The sequence below is a fragment of the Eleutherodactylus coqui genome, chromosome 12 (assembly GCF_035609145.1).
Source record: "Eleutherodactylus coqui strain aEleCoq1 chromosome 12, aEleCoq1.hap1, whole genome shotgun sequence".
Classification (NCBI taxonomy): Eukaryota; Metazoa; Chordata; class Amphibia; order Anura; family Eleutherodactylidae; genus Eleutherodactylus; species Eleutherodactylus coqui.
Genome location: NC_089848.1, coordinates 52,047,994 through 52,064,899, shown reverse-complemented (window position 1 = coordinate 52,064,899; position 16,906 = coordinate 52,047,994). Strand labels below are relative to the sequence as shown.

Genomic DNA, 16,906 nt, shown 5'->3' with positions numbered 1-16,906 from the left:
GTCATGCATGATACTTGCTCTGCGTAGTACGGCTGTCTCTACTGCCCAACATAAAGTAGCATCTCTGGATGCTTGGTGTTAGATCTAGTGGGAGAGGATGCCTTCACAACCCTAAGCTGAATGTTGCAGGCAAACCTATCTGCACCACTGGATCAAGTCAAAGCTTATTGAAACTTGGCATCAGAGTCAAAACTATGTAACTGGCTGATACCACTATAGCGTAAAAAAGTCTATTACAGCATAAGCATATTTCCTGTACACAAAAACCACAACACTATAAATTACCCATAACAATAAAGAATTAGCAATACTGTTCATCTCTACTATGGGTGTAACTGCAGCCATTACCACGGGGCTTGGAGGCTAAAGGAGCCACTAATGTGCAGGACAAAGGGTTCCTATTTATTGGTAGAACCAAGGTAACGACTTTCTGCCACTTTTATGGGCAGAGGATCTGATATATTAGACTTCTATTCATTCTTTGCTTACTGTTCAGGTAAGAGTCCTGTAGTAATGCTGCCTGCTCCTCAGTCTGAATATTTGGTTATACCGTGTAATTCCAGATTAGTCTTTAGGACAAGAAAATAATGTGTGAATACAAAAACAGAAGGAATAAAACACATTTTTCTCCCAGAAGTCTCTTCATAGCATTACACAGCAGTGTCTCGCTGTGCGTAAAGCACAAAATAATAATTTAACGCAGAACTAATAAACGTGTTATGCCAGTCTAATGGCCAACCCCATAAAAAAGAAAATTGCTTAGAGCATATGAAGCTGGCTATTCATTGTACTGCAGGTTTTCATTCAAAATAAAGAAAAAAGAAAAGACGAGTAAAAAACATTAAAAAAAGATTTCCTTTCCTTTTTTTTTAAAGAGACACTAGTGAAAAATCAAAACATATAGAAGATATATATAAAAAAATTCAGTGATAGAAACCAAAGAGAACCTATTAGTCCATGGGTTGGGTTCTGTCAGGTGCTGTAGGTGGGTGTCATTCAAAAAAAAAAAAAAAAAACCTGGCACACAATTTTTATGTTTTTTGTTTTTCACCTACAAGTCATTGAATTTACTAGAATTTAAAGAAGCAAATCTATTTCAGTTCACAAAAGGCGTAGATTTCAAGTGGTGGACCAAGGACCGCCCAAGATGCACCAAAGGTATTAAGAGGTTTGTGTAGCCAATGAACTGAGTTCAGCACTCGATCACGAGACAGCAGGGATCCAGGAGAGGTGAGCATAGTCTCTCTGTTATGATTTTAACACATGGGTAGCCAATTTACATAAATATTAATTATCTCATACAACCCCTTTAATGACTTCTCCAAGAGCTAATTGGAAAAGGGTGATTCAACTAAGGAGATAAGATTGGAAGTGTGGGTGTCACAGGTGCCCTGCCCATTAAATAAAGGCACACAAAGTCTGAAAAAGGCTATCTAGCTTTTCTGAAGACATCAATAATGCACCATTACCCAAATTACTGGCAAACCGAGAAAATTTAGGACTGTTGCTGCTCTTTCTGAGAATGAGAGTCCTGTTAAAGCAGTTTTCCAAAATATATATATCCTGGAGAACAGGATAGGAGAAACCTCCACTATATTCTGCACCCATTACAGTCATTTCTGAGGAAGGGGCTACATCCCCAAAATGAGTTCTACATTGGCTATATTTTTGAATCTTTAATAAAGAAGAACAGAGTAAAACTACCTACTGTAATACCATGGAGACTCTCCTCGCCAGCGCTGACATGTGTCTACCGCTTACAGATTTCCATTCCCTCACCTGTCCCTGGCCCCGACACTCTGCCTTCTTCCCTCCCTGCTCCAGCGCAGTTAGTCAGCTGCTGTCAGTCTCCTCGCCAACCAGCCTCGCATAATGGCTGCAATATGTGACACCATTCTCCTGGCAAGCCAATCAAGTTATGGGCGTTGGTTGTGGGCGTGCATTTTGTCTTCACACATTCTTCTGGTGGAGACAAGATACACCAGTACCGTACTACCGTATATAATGTCAACTTATATTAAATACATTTTTTTTTTCAGTTCTAAGGCCACTCTCACACATGCGCTTTTAACAGCGATAAGTGCAGCGTTTTGAACACCACATTAATCGCAATATAACGCTCGCATTGATTCCAATGGGGCCTCGCAAATATGCCCTCGAATGCGGCGCTTTCTATCGCCACAATTTTTGAGCGCTCTCTGCTTTATTTTGCCGCAATTAATGCAACTCATCACCCATCAGAATGATAGGGTGCATTCAAAGTCACTGTTAGAAGCAGGAACCTGCGTCCTAAAATGGTGGAAAAATCGTGGCACATAGCGTCGTTTTGACGCTGTGTGGCCTTACAGTTAATTTGTAATTGTGTAAAGATAAAAGGCAAGAGCTTTAACAAGAGGCTTGATAATGTAAAACCACACATACATACCGCATATACATTTTGCTGCTACTATATTCTAAAGCAGAGGTATACCTACGTTTTTCTAGTTCACCAGTCACTTTCAAATATGACAAGTAGAACAGTTTACTAACTACAGTATATGACCTTATAGTCTATTAAAGACTGAGTCATATGGCTCTTACCCGGATGTTAACCATCAGCGATGTGGTTGTGACCTGAGTGCTAAGTTTTAGTAATAGTATGTCATCTCTGGTGTCATAAGGGAACATTTATATTTACTTGACTGGGAAAAAGCGACAATCACAGAAACAGCCTATAATCGAGCATGGTGCGGTTTGTGGAAATAAAAAAAAACAAAACTTTTTTTTTTTACTTCAGCCAATCATTTAAACTGGTATTAGGAGGTATTGACAACACTTTTATTACAATTCACAGTATTTAGAGCCATGAAGAACAGACATTAATTAATCTAGTAATAAATTCTTACTTTACCAACATAGAATTCTACTTTTAACCCTTTGCAATCCAATTTTGGATTCAGGGTTTCCTAGGGGGCTTTCTATTTCTGCCATTTTACAATGGCGCCATCTGCTGGCTAGAGCCAGTACTGCAGTATGTGACATGCCGGAGAGGCCTCCCACAACAGAGCCGGACGTCTTCCGACTTCGGAGCTGTAGGGGCTTCAAATCAGAATGTTGGCAGACGTCAGACAGTGGATTGGAAAGGGTTAAATGCTTTCATAAACAGGTCAGATGTATGTCAAATCATAAAAAGTCAAATGTTGTCTTCTGTAGGTCATCTATCTTCGAAATAGATCAATTTTCTATGGAGAATCTTTTATAACTATTTGGTAGAATTTTTTAGCTGGAAATCGCAGCTCTTCTATAATTTAGTTTCCCAGAATATAATTATCTCATCTATTATAGCGCAGACGCAGTTTACACAGAGAAGAGAACATTGGAAGCTTTATGAAGAATCTGGAGGCAAAATATCATAACAAAGCTATTATTTAAAAGGTTTGCATCCTCATAGGTTATTATTGTGCACATTCTAAGGTGATCCTTTCAACACTATGAGGCAATTAACCCCTTCACATCCAGCATCTGTTCATGCACCGTACAGCTAGGACATATATTTACAGCCTTTACTATACTCACATTTTACTGCATAGTCCTTTGCCAGTAAAGACATTGAGTCAGAGACCTTTGTCAGTTCTTATGAAGTGACAGGGAGTGGAAGTGACCAGCTTTCAATCACGAAAAGTGATAAACATGGCAGTCAGATTGAGCCCGAATACTAGTGAATGACAGCAGATACGCCAAAATAAATAAGGGGACCTTTGTTCCCAGGTAGTGATGAAATAGGTTAATTAAAGTTCACATACTTGGTATCTATTGTTATACATAGGAGTCCAAGAAGATTATTCTTTGTATAAATTTAGTTTTGCAAATTTATCATATTGAATTAAAAATTGAAAATTTCTCTACCGTTTCCCTGAAAATAAGACCTACCCTGAAAATAAGCCCTAGTTACACTATATTACAGAGGTTAAAGAGAGGATTTACTATACAATTTCTTATATTTTTCCTTTATACTGTATATACTGTAGCTCAATAATATTTTTTCTGGTCCTTTAAAGTATTTTGCGGGGTATATGAACAACTTCAGCCTCTTATTTCCCCAATCTTTCCACTTATTGCATATGCATAGATAAACTCAACAACATAATGGCAGTTTTCATAAAACAGCCTTATATTGTCAAGTAGAAAGATAACAACCTCTGGCTGGATTCCATTTGAACTTCATAAAAAAAAGGACCTGGCTCTATCAAAATACTAATGACCACCTGTCCTTGAATGACTGCATGAGTTACAACTGATGATGTCACCGTCATGTGATCAGTGATCGGGGCTCTGAGCTCCACCCCTGATCACATGACTGTTACATCATCACAGGTCCTAAAACAGCAGCTGTGTGCTTACAACGCCAATCCCTTTCACTATATTATATTAGTAAGTTTAGAAACACTGGTATTATGATTTCCTAACGATTACTAGTAAACAATATAGTAACCAAATATCCAATAGGAGTGACAATTTGTAGGCATTGATTAAAATTCATTTTTACTCTAGAAATGCTACAGAAACGCTATTTTCAGTTCGGGTCACGATGGCCTCTGCAGAATTTGAGTAGGAGTAAGATGCAACCAATTCCGAATGAATGTTGCTCTTCCCAGTGTAAGGAGTCAAAGATTTCTCATGACAGCAACCTCTGCAAAACGACGTTTTCTAAATGTATAAAAGATTCCTCCTGCTGATTAAAATAAAATTCAGTGTTTATGGAAAATGATACAGTTTCCAAGTAATTTTATTATGCAATTACACATCTGCCCTACTTTAGACAAAGACAGCATTCTACATTAATTTGTCATCCTTTTCCAAAGTAACCCACTGGGCAACTGGCATAAAACGCCTTGTAAATTTTCATCATAAACTGAATATTTGGGGGTTTGAATCATGAATCACAGACATAGCAAAATATTTTGCAAGTAGTGAGAGAGTTCATTTTCAAAATGTTACAGAAAATAACACGATCCACATAAATCAGAGCTCGGTTAATTAGAAGTGAGAATTAGATTGGGTTGGCACTTTCACGGGTATGTGGTCATGGGCGGCTATTCTAAGATCCAACATTCTGTCCTCTGCAATTAAACAGTTTTATGTCAAGTCCACATTACTGGGTGGTTGGGTCATTGTGTGCGCTCACCCATTTCTCTGGTTCTGCATGTATGTTCCCCCTCCTGAACTGATCATCTGAACTTCTGAGGGCGATTTTAATGAGTGACATAGAACATGTATCCAATGTAAATCTGTTGCTTGTCATAATAAGCCTAGTATTACGGTAGATAACACCATACTAGCTCCAGTGTCAAAAGCTGCTTAGAGGTATTATACAGTGACCATCTTTTCAATCTAACATCTTCTTCAATTGAACATATAGCTAACATATATCTAACATATATCTAACATATATCTTCAATCTAGCATAGATCTTCCTTTCTAAGGGTCCCGTCAAAATACAAATAACTCCCTTGTTGCATTCCAACTTTTGCAATATCTTTCTCTACGAAGAAACTCCCTTTAGCCATCCGCATCTATCTAGGGTGTGTTCATCCTCAACGTCTGGGGAAGCATTCATTTTAACTCTACAGATCTGGCCACAAAAACTAATTCTTCATTGCATCTCAACTGTGCAAGAACTCCCCCACACGAGAGTAACATATGGATAACGTTTTTTTTAGAAAAAGTCTTAGTTAGATCTTGTGTATAAATTCACCCCCCCCCCCCAGATGAATATAAAGTGTGGAATGTCTATCGTTTAAGGCCTATAAAATAAACACAAGTATGCTCCACATATGTGATTTCTGTTAGGTTGCCTCATATAAAAATAACAATCGTGATTTAGCAAACCATAAATATGTCCAAACATTATTGAAAGGCAATAAATAAAAGTGAGGGGAAAAAAAACGGAGATGCACAGTTGACCCTGGCAAAACATCAAGTATGAGATATTCCTTAGAAACTAAGGAAAGTCAGAGATTCTGCAAAAACCATTAGACTCCTCTCCCCTAATCCTATATCCATTAAGATATCAGCAGGGAATAAATCTGTAGAAGAGACTGGAATATACTACAGGTAGCCGGAGATCTGCTGGCTTACAGAGAAAGCGCTATAGAATTTGACATGTCGTTTTGGGGTGAATTCACATGTGTCGTATAAATCCGCCAAAAATAAATCTGCGTCAAAATCTGCATCTATTTCCTGCGAATTCGGATGCGGATTTACTGTTGAAATAGTTTGGAATTGCTTTCTACAGCAAATTGGAACCCAAATCAGCCCCAAAATCTGCATTTTATTCAGGATTTGATTATGGCGTATTTTCACACCACATGTGAATCCATCTTTACGATGAATTGGGTACTAGGCAGATGAAGCCATATTAGAGCATATACAGCACTATTAACCCTTTCCAATCCAATTTTGGATTCAGGGTTTCCTAAAAGGCTTTCTCTTTTTGCTGTTATACAACGGTGCCATCTGCTGGCTAAAGCCAGTGTGTGTGCGCCAGAGAGGCTCCAACAGCAGAGTGGCTGGCAATAGACGGTAAGAATACCCTGTTGAATGTCTTCAGACATTGGAGCTATACAAGCTTCAATCAGAATGTAGGAAGACGTCAGACAGTGGATTAGAAAGGGTTAAGATATCTGTGAATATTCAGTATTCTATAGCTGCAATAATAATGATAAAAAGTTATAACCAACTTAAAGAGAACTGATCACGTCTTAAGAGCCTCATAAAATAAAGTTATGGGCTCATAGGAGACGGGACACCAAGTACAGGGGTGTGACTTTTATACTCACCTGCCACCTTGTTCCCTCACTGTCTGCCTGCAAAATTGCCACTCATTGCATTGCAAAGACTCCTTTTCTTCATTGCACACACAATGTCTGTAATGATTGAAGGCACAGTCGTGTGTGCTCAATGCTCTGTGGGCATCCAGCGAGAGAATGAAGAGGCAGGTGGTAAGAATCACACTCCCAGGCTCTGCGGCTCCGCAGCCCCTCTCCCATGAGACCATGACTTAAGTTTATGGGGCTCATAGTGTAGCGGGTGGTGGTGTTGTGACGCAGGATCCACGATACGATGCAGCAGACGGAGTAAGTAAAATCAACAACATTTAGTTTCAAACAAAGAAATGAAAGTGAACAAGGTTGTAGCAATTAAACTATTACTGTATAATCATCTACCACTAGCTACGGTTGCCTAATTCCTAGGATTAGCATTGCTTTATGTACGATAAATAGCCAAAAAAACTTTGTACTTAAAGAGAATCTGTCACCTACTTTTAGCACTATAGGCTAAGCTTATGGACTGAAAATAGGTGACCCGCCTGGTCCAGGGATGTAAGTGTTATACTTACATCCCTCATCGTTCCCCTGGTGTGAGTGCTGAAAGCTGCCGCTCAATGCATTGAGCAGCACGGCAAGTAGTCCACCCATTCTAATTTTACAATGGGCGGACTATTTAGTAACGCAGCTCAATGCACAACAGCGGCGGATTCCGGTGCGGACACCAGGGAAAGGTAAGTAGGTGACCCGCTGAGTTTGGGGATGTTAATGTTATACTTACCTATGCTATGCTAAGTAGTTCTCCCATTCTAATTTTCAAATGGGAAGACTTCATACCAGTGCCACGCGATGCATTGAGCGACAGTTTTCCGTGCTCACATGGGAGGAACGACAGGGTAGGTAATAATAACAGTCACATCCCCGGACTGCATGGGTCGCCTACTGTCAGCCCATAATCTTAGCTTATAAGACTAAAGGTTGGTGACAGAGTCTCTTTAATATGTAATAATACCAACGGTGGCCATCAGTATAACTGTATTAATAATGCTGCAACCAAATCTGTCCTATTACTTCAAAGACGTAAATCAAATAGCGTAATATACTGTCTATCAAATTGATCCGTATCAATATTTCTGGATTTTCAGGCCTGATTCCTATTAATATAACTTTCTCAATTCAGACCCAAGTGTTTGAGCCCAGATACTGTAAAAGCTGTCTAAACAGCCACTACTATCTCTGTCTCTGACTGCAGCAGGTCTTTCTATCCCTATGCAGCTTTCTGAAGAGAAAATGTAAAGTCGGGACGGAGCGCCATGTGAAAGAAGCCTTAAGGCTGATTAAGGCAACGATTTTTGCTCAAAAAGCGCTCAAAGCCATCTTTTGAGCGATAAAGGTTGTGTCTAACTGCATGGACATTGTGCAGTTTTCGTTAAGCCGTCGCTGATCTTTCAGCATGTTGAAAAATCAGCGATCAGTTATCAGGAATTCACAGCGAGATACAGCTGATACAATTGTTTCAGCTGTATCCCGCTCCCTGATGACAGGCGGGGTATGAAGAACACAGCTGCCCAGCTATGTTCTGCATACCCCGCTCGGAGCGCTTAGCTGTATAACAGCCGGGCGCTCCAAGCAGAGAACAGCTGGATACAGAAGACAAGCGGCCCCACTTGTCTTCTGCATCCTCCGCTTGGAGCACAAGGTGATTGCTCAAGGTTTGAGCGATCACCTTGCGCAGTAAAAAGCACACAACGGTTAACGCTTAAAAGATCTTTTTAACGATAATCGTTGTGTCTAAACCAGGCTTTAGGTGAATTCTATTTTAATCTGTTGCGTGTCATAATAACCATAGTATTAGGGCTGATTCACGTCTCATTTTTATGCAAATTCTGAAACCAAAACAATGCATGGATAGTGATAGGAGTGAAATTACAATGAAACCATTTCACGTCTCTAGTTTTCTTAAACCATGTGTAATTATGGCTTCACAAACTGCTCAAAACGTTATGTGTGGAGCCAGCCGTACATTAGATAACACTACAGCAGTGTCAGAAATTACTTACAGGTAACATTTTATAGTGACCCGGAGTGTAATAAGGAACCAGATACAGACTTCAGATCAATGTTTTGGGAGCAAAGCAGAAAAAGTATTATATAGGACAACTGGGTTACCGGCGGAAATTTTGCTGTAAGCAGCCCAATGTATCCTACTCCAGAATATCTATAATAGATTCCATCCAGTGAGCCCATGTGCCCAACAACACGTAAAATGTTACATTGTTTATATAGCAAAAAACTACATTTTAAAGAGACTCGTCGCCTACTTTTAGACCTATAATCTAAGTTTATGGGCTGAACATAGGTGACCCGCTAACTCCGGAGAAGTGTTATACTTACCTTTCCCGACTCATTGGGTCACCTACTCCCAGCCCATAAGCTTGGTTTCTAGGGCTAAGAGTAGGTGACAGATTCCCTTTAACATTGACCTCCACACGTTGCAGCTCCATCATTTTACGCCTCAGGCTTACTATGACAATCTGGCTACAGATCACATGTGGAACATTTACATTCTGTTTACTTTGCGAATACTGTTTGAAATGGTAATATTTTTAAGAGATATTCAAGGTCATTCTCAATCAACATTTGGCTCGCGAGAAGCAAATTCCTATGCAATGTAAGCATCATATAAATATTATTGTAAAGAGCCCGGCCAATAAAGTGCCCAAGTTACTATTTTCCATCATGATAAAACACATGAATCTTTCAGAAAAAAAAGGAAGAGCTGATAGTTTGTCCTGAACTAGAATCCCTACTTATAGCATGCTGCGTCAACGTAACAAAGCAGAGTGACAAACAAGAACTCCAACCAATATAGATGCACTCCCTACTGTCACTTTTGCAAAAATGACCACCGTTCATGAACAGAAAATGACACTATCTCTAACTAAAAGCAGATGAATTACCAAGCTCTGGCTACTGCTCTCATCTCAGATTCACCAAGTTTGTTTCGGTTGAATTGTGATAAGGAAGTAGTGTGAAAAATGTAACCGCACTCCGAATGGACCAGAAAGACCCAACAAAATGTATGAAAAAAAAAAGTGGGAAAAGAACTCAGCCAGAACATACAGGGGATATAGGAAGCAGTCCAGAGGTAAAGAAAAGCATTACAAGCATCAATAATAGTCCTACCTCCCTGTCAGTTACGTCCAGCAAGAGAAGAACGGTCCGGTATTCCATTAGGATACGAAATTGGCATGGAAAAAACAGGAAAATAAGTGTAGCGCTCAGGTAGAGGAATTGTGAATATGATAGAAGTGGCTAAACAAGAGCAATTACTTCATTGAGGAAGGCACCTGGCCTATATCCATTCCCCCAACCAAAAGGCACCAGTCAGAATACTGGAAAGAAGCTGTAGTCCAAAAGATGTAGAGTCTTACCCAAAGATTTGTTCATCAACTGTGGCAGGGCACATCACAGATGGAAGGACATCTCTTGCAAAAGCACATGAATTGGCTCCATGCAAAGCTACAGCTTCTTTCTCGTATTGTGACAGGTGTCTTTGGATCGCGGTATATGGACAGTATATATATAATGACATAACTGCTGATACATCATACAGCTAGGAGGTATACATGCATCTAACATTTTAAGGAAAGAGAACACTCTATAGTCTTCAGCCTTTAAAGAGAACATGCCATGTCCTCCAAAAAGTAAAGCTGATAGTATACACTTATTCATTACAATTAACCCGATTGCAGAACCTTTTTCCTTTTTTAGGCCTGCAGTTCCCCCACAATAGCAAACATTACTTCTGGCAGTGGATATGCTAATTAATGAATTATACTGACAACCTGGTGGTCTCTATCACCTGGTTTCAAAAAGGCAGCAACATAAGGCACTCTAACGCTATCCAATCAGAGCGGTAAGTGTCAGAGCAACTCTGGCAGCCTTACCTCTTGAGACTAATGGGCCATTTATACAAGACGATTCTCGTTGAGAATTGTTCAAATTTCTGCGCTCCCGTGTGAGCTCAAACAATAGTCATCCCATATAAATGCATGTTGTGGCTGAACAGCTGAACAAGAATTGTTCAGTTGTTCAGTCTCTGCATGCAGAAAACTGAACGACGTGTCATTCAGTGCCTCTCTGCCTCTATGCCGGCAGCGCTTTCAGCGATGCCAGAGATGCTCACTCCTGTTTAACAACACAGGAGTGAGCATCACTGGAATGAGCTGCTGGGCTTCGTTTGCCCGACAGTACGTCCGATGTAAATGGGGCTTTAGTCTTTCACAGGTATATATATATATATATATATATATATATATCACCTCTGCTCTGACAGGACCCGTGGACTGCTTTTCTCCCTGCTAAACCTATCTAGTTTTATTCACCCTATGCTCCCCATTGTCTATGACAGACCTTATCTTAGCTTGATGCCGATGCATCACCTTTCCTCGCTCTTAGAGCCTCCCCAGGAATCTATAATGGTGGATTATCCCAGGATTGTAGAGGAAGATGTTAAGGAAGCTTTTCCTGAGTGTTGTATAGCTTGTTAGGTTTAGGATAGGCTCAGGATAATACCGCAGTAAAATCACGAGATTTTTATTGGAGCTCTAGATTTTACATCCTTCTGTTTTGAGCGTTAGCCATACCACCCAACTGCTTTTTCTTTAAAAGACTTACAACTGAGGGGAGGAAGAGATGGGAGGGTGCAGTATGTACCTGTACCTAGAGACTATTCCCAGCTGTGAGCAACCTCAAGAGGAGGAGACAGGAAAACTGAATGACTGCATATATGTGTTAAAACACATAAACACGCATATACATATAATTACACATTTATACAAGCCAGCACCCCAAAATACATAAAAATGTCCAAAAAAAACAAAACAAAGGGAGCAAACTAAGTCATGACCCCACCAAACTTTCCTTAGCTGTTGAACGACACCAAGAAAGCAATAAAGAAAGATGCATACAACACAAAACAAATAACTCAATACAAATCCTGAATTACCCTAAAATACAATTCACAAGGAACAAAAGCGAACATTAAAACAACCACTTCTATCTGCTACTCATTCCTCCATGGAAGCCCTAATGGATAAAATTGACAAAGTTAAGACAGGCGTCAATATCCTACGTCAAAACCTTCAAAACCTCTGAGACCGTATAAGGCACACAGAAGATAAAATAAAATGTATTAGAAGATGTGCCGACTCCATTACTGTAAATTGTACATACAAGATTTAACCCAAAAGGTAAATCCTTGGCACCAGAAAGAGACAATCTATGAATCATAGGCTTACCAGAGAAAGCAGAAGGTCAAAGACCAGATCATGGAAAGAGGGATCCCGGCCTTTTCCCACACGCACCATTCTCAACAGCTTTTGCCATGGAAAGAGCCCACTGTGTCCAGCAAAACCCTTCATATCTGGTACGCCCCCCCCCCCCGATGCCCTTTAATTGCAAGATTAAATTGCAAAGATCGAGACATGGTACTACAGTGTTTCCCCGAAAATAAGGCACCCCCTGAAATTTGCAGAAGTCCCAAATATAAGGCACCCCCCCCCCCCGATAGTAAGGCATAGTAAAGTGTGCGGGCAAGTCAAGAGGCCTGTCCCCTGCTGCCATCCCCGTGGTCTCCTACCTCCAGATGTATAGGTAGATCTGCAGACAGTCTGCTGTTATCCTGTCCCTGCTGTACTGTACGAGTGTGCTGTTGTGAGCTCCCCTTGCTGGCTGGAAAAGTCCATACTGTACGTTCTGTTCCTGCTGTACATGTCTGCTGTGATGAGCTCCCCCTGGTGGCCGGAAGCTGCAATACGATCCCTGCTTACAAGTGGTACAGGAACTTCTGTCTGCAGACAGGTACGTTATTTTACAGCCCTTATTTTTTTATGGCTCTGTGTGTGAGTCAGGCAACCTGTGTGTGATTCTTAAGGCTGGGTTCTCACAGATACGAGATTTCCGCCGGGTAAGCGCTGCTTCAAAACCCGCGGCACTCAGCCGCTTGTTTTGAAGCGACCTGGCTGCACGCTTTTCCGTTTCTGTGGCCGGTGAATCCGCACCACAACACCGGCTTCTCCCAGCTTTGCTGTCCCATGTGGACGAGATTTCTGAGAAATTTCGTCCACAAAGCTGGTCAATTGAGGGATTAGCGGCCACAGACGGATTTGCTCAGGTGAAATAAGACACCCCCTGAAAATAAGACGTAGTGCATATTTGGGAGCAAAAATTAATATAAGACGCGTCTTATTTTCGGGGAAACAGGGTATGATAGGTCCGAAACAAAGCAGTAGTTGGCTAGGATAATACATCCATGTCCTTTATTCCTGACTTTGCAGCGGATTTACAGAAACAAAGAGCATCTTTCATCGGAGCTAAAATTACAAATGACACTCCATGGTGTACCCAGTCTAAGGCCTCATGTCCATGGGGAAAATCAGATCCGCTGCAGATTCTCCATGGAGAATCTGCAGCGGGTCCCTCCTGCCCCGCGGACATGAGGGCTGAAAATAAGAATAAATGGGAATAAACTCACCTCCCATCTGCTCCGTTTCTTCTCTTCGCCGCGGCGTCATCTTCTTTGCGTCGCGGCCGGATCTTCTTTCTTCGGCTCGGCGGATGTGCACGATGACGTCGGTGACGTGCCCCGCGCATGCGCCGTCCCGAAGAAAAAAGATCCGGCCGCGACGGAGAGAAGATGGCGCCGCGGCGAAGAGAAGAAACGGAGCGTGTGAGTAAATTCCGAATTTTGTCTCCCGCGGATCCGGACGGCTTCCATAGGCTTCAATAGAAGCCCGCGGGAGCCGTCCCCGCGGGAGACCCACATGAAAATGGAGCATGGTCCAGATTTTTTCATGCTCCATTTTTTTTAAAATTCCTTTTATTGACGATCCGCGGGTATTTATCTACCCCGCGGGTGGTCAATGCATCCCTATGGGGTGCGGATCCGCGGGCGGGAGAAGAGTTAAAATCCGCTGCGGATTTTAATTCTTATTTTGCCCGTGGACATGAGCCCTAAGGGTAACAGACGAGAACACACTAGATTCTTCACTTCCCCTTCAGAAGAGAGGTAAGGATGGCAGCTATTTGGTGCAAGTAAAACCAGTTTATTCCTCCAGGCGTAAAAACAACGTTTCGACTCTTAGTGAGTCTTTTTCTTTCAGAGATGGAAAAACGGTTATCCGTTATGATGTGGTGAGGTACAAATATTTGGTGGTGTTCTACACAGAAAGAAAAGAGGAATATTTAGCTTAAATTTCTATGATTATATTAGGTTTTGCACAATTTAAAAAGAAAAATGGCTAAAGTATAAAATAAAAAATAAAAAACCCAAAAAACAACTTTCACCCTTGGAATGTATTGTTTCAAAAGATGACATTTTGCTGTGGACATTCAGGCGTTGGAGGACTTGGTCATGGTAGATGCTTAAAATCACGTAATAATGTACAACTAATTATGGTGCTCCTATTAGATGACTCTCATATTTTACTATCTGCTAAAAGTACTGCTCACCACTAAATATATCAACATAATGTGTTGAGCCGATGCCTGGTTTGTGCGGCACTTACACATTTACGTCAAACATTCAGAATGAATATAAAAACGACGTGTTAATTAAATGAAATCTAATTATTCACCATATTAAGTCTGTAGCAATTAATGTAATGGCAACATTAAAAGTGAAATGTGTTTAATCGCTTCTTGGACATAATTGTTTCTTCACAGATATTACACAGAAGCGTAGGCCCATTACAGTTTTCCACTGTAGAAATGTTTTAGTGCTATTGAATGAAACTTGTAGAAGTTAACGAATTGCTTTAAAACTTTATATCATATGAATGGGTGGCTTACCCACCACAAACATTTAGGCCATATGTTGTGTGCCCCATTTGTAGAAAGAGGTCGTCATATCTGTAGACACTCTCCATTACACCCAACGGAAGATACAGAAGCAGTCATTGCTCTTCTCATCTGACCAGTGTCATGTATAGTGTAGATTTGGATTATAGGTGGGGTGGTTAGGTTATACAGGGGGAGCACAAAAACAGTCCTTAATTTCAGGTTCATATCTGTTGGCAATCAAGGACTGTTTTAGTGCTGTGTTTATGCTGCATAAAAGATGGACAAGGAGCTGACCGATGAGCATTCAGTGTAAATAGCAGCAGTTCAGTACTGAACGACCACCATGTTAAGTAAATGGCGAGGTGCGAGGGAGTGCAAGGAGTAAAATTTTCTCCAGCCTTCCCCATGCGAGCCAGTGATACTAGCTCCTGTGCAACAGCACAAGAGCGAGTATGTACGGGGACGGTTCGTCCCGTCTAAATGGGCCTTTACCCTATTCTCTAATTATCTCCCGATGATCTTGGTTGTCCATAAATAAAGCGCCTCTGTTTTTCTATGTTTCATAGAGTATAATGGGATATGACCGAATACCCAGAGATGCATATAGACACCTCCCTCTAGCGTGCACATAGAGGCACAGTGGAGTTGATTACTGAAACCACCACATATAAAAAGTAATCTCAGTAATATACCTTGTTGCTGCGTTCCAAGTTGGTGCAATGATGAGCCATCTGGAATATCATGGGCCCATGGTGGGCAATTGCTGCAATAGCACACTCCATCACTATGGATGAAACCTCACCACAGGCGCCAGCGATTGGCCACCACAGGAATGTGACATGAGATCATGGCACTTTAAAGGCTACTACATTACAAAGTATATTATTCTTCAATTTGGGAGAGCTTTAAGTGTTTTCTTTTTGTCAGAAGCCCCTTTCAAGTCATAAGGCTTGATGAAATGAGCTCTAAAATAGAGAGGACATATATATATATATATATATATATAGTGACAGTCATACGAATTTAAAAAGTAAAGTGGATTGAAACTGTTTGGTTCCTAGAACATAAGTGACGCAAATCTATGAAAAACAGCACAAAACAAATAATGCCAGCTTGCTTTTAGAAACCAGTGAAGACGCAAAGGCATAAATTAACATATTTTGGGTAATAGTACAAATTAATCTGTACCTCATTTGAATGATGCTGTAGCCTTCTGTGTGGATGCTGTGTGCAATCTGCAAATTGGAAATGAAAAATGTGTTATATATTATAATAAAACACGATTCAATAAAGCTCCGTTCTCCTAAGGCGAAATCTAAAAGTGTGAAACAAAATTTTCAGAAAACAGACATTTTCCTTAGGAACATCAAAAAGAAACCAAACCATAGCATGACCAATACTGCTGAAATACAGGTCTATTGAATGTCCCTCCCCAAGAGAACTGAGACGTGTTAAGGCCCATTTAGACATAACGATTATCTCTCAAAAGCCATCTTTTGCATGTAAATGTGCCCATCTTTCAGTTTTCTGCCGAACATTGGACTTCAGTTCGGCTTGAAATCTGTCATTCAGCAGAACAGCTAATAAGACGGACCACACGCTGTGCTCTGCCCCTGGACTGCTGATAACAGCTGATTGCATTGTCTCAGCTGTCAGCCCCACCAGCAGAACAAAGAGAATCTATTCAGAAACCAGTGGCTGATCCTCTGACTAAATTAACCTCCTGGCGGCTCACATGCTACTAATTGGTACTAATAGGCATTGGTACCAATTAGTAGATTATGCAAAATGATCACTCAAAAGCCATCTTTTGAGCTTTCATCTTTGTTTCTAAGTGCACCTTAAATCTATTGACAGAAGAAATAGACTTAGCAAAACGGAGGATCTCAAGAGTGGGGAGATCGGAGGGAAGCCCCCCATCGCTCACTGTCAATGGGCGATGTGAACTTTGCTTGCTCACACGACCGTATCGTAATACGCAGCATAAAATTTCCAACATTTTACCTGCATACTGAATTACGTATCCCTGCATATGGTGTTTTTGCACATAAATGCTTGTGGTATGTACTGCATATGATGTGCGTGCAAAAACGAACATGAGAAGAAATGTCAGAAGTCGTCCAACCCCATGGAGAGACACCCTTCTAGCGCTCACATGATCACACAGGCGCCATTTACTTGTGCTTTTCTGTGTTGGCGATAGTGGTTAGCGGCGCTCTGAGAACCGTTGGGTTGGGGGTCCGTAGAGTCTCCGG

At 41.0% G+C, this 16,906-nt stretch overlaps 1 protein-coding gene across 6 annotated transcripts in view; it reads right to left on the bottom strand.

Annotated features, from left to right (window-relative positions):
• The window catches only part of THRB (thyroid hormone receptor beta), a 292,504-nt gene that overhangs the window by 125,008 nt on the left and 150,590 nt on the right, over positions 1–16,906 (bottom strand). For all 6 annotated transcript variants that reach the window (XM_066584928.1, XM_066584927.1, XM_066584922.1 and 3 more), the window contains one exon: positions 15,840–15,886. The gene's annotated coding sequence lies outside the window, so the exon portion shown is untranslated. The remainder of the gene's footprint in view (positions 1–15,839; positions 15,887–16,906) is intronic.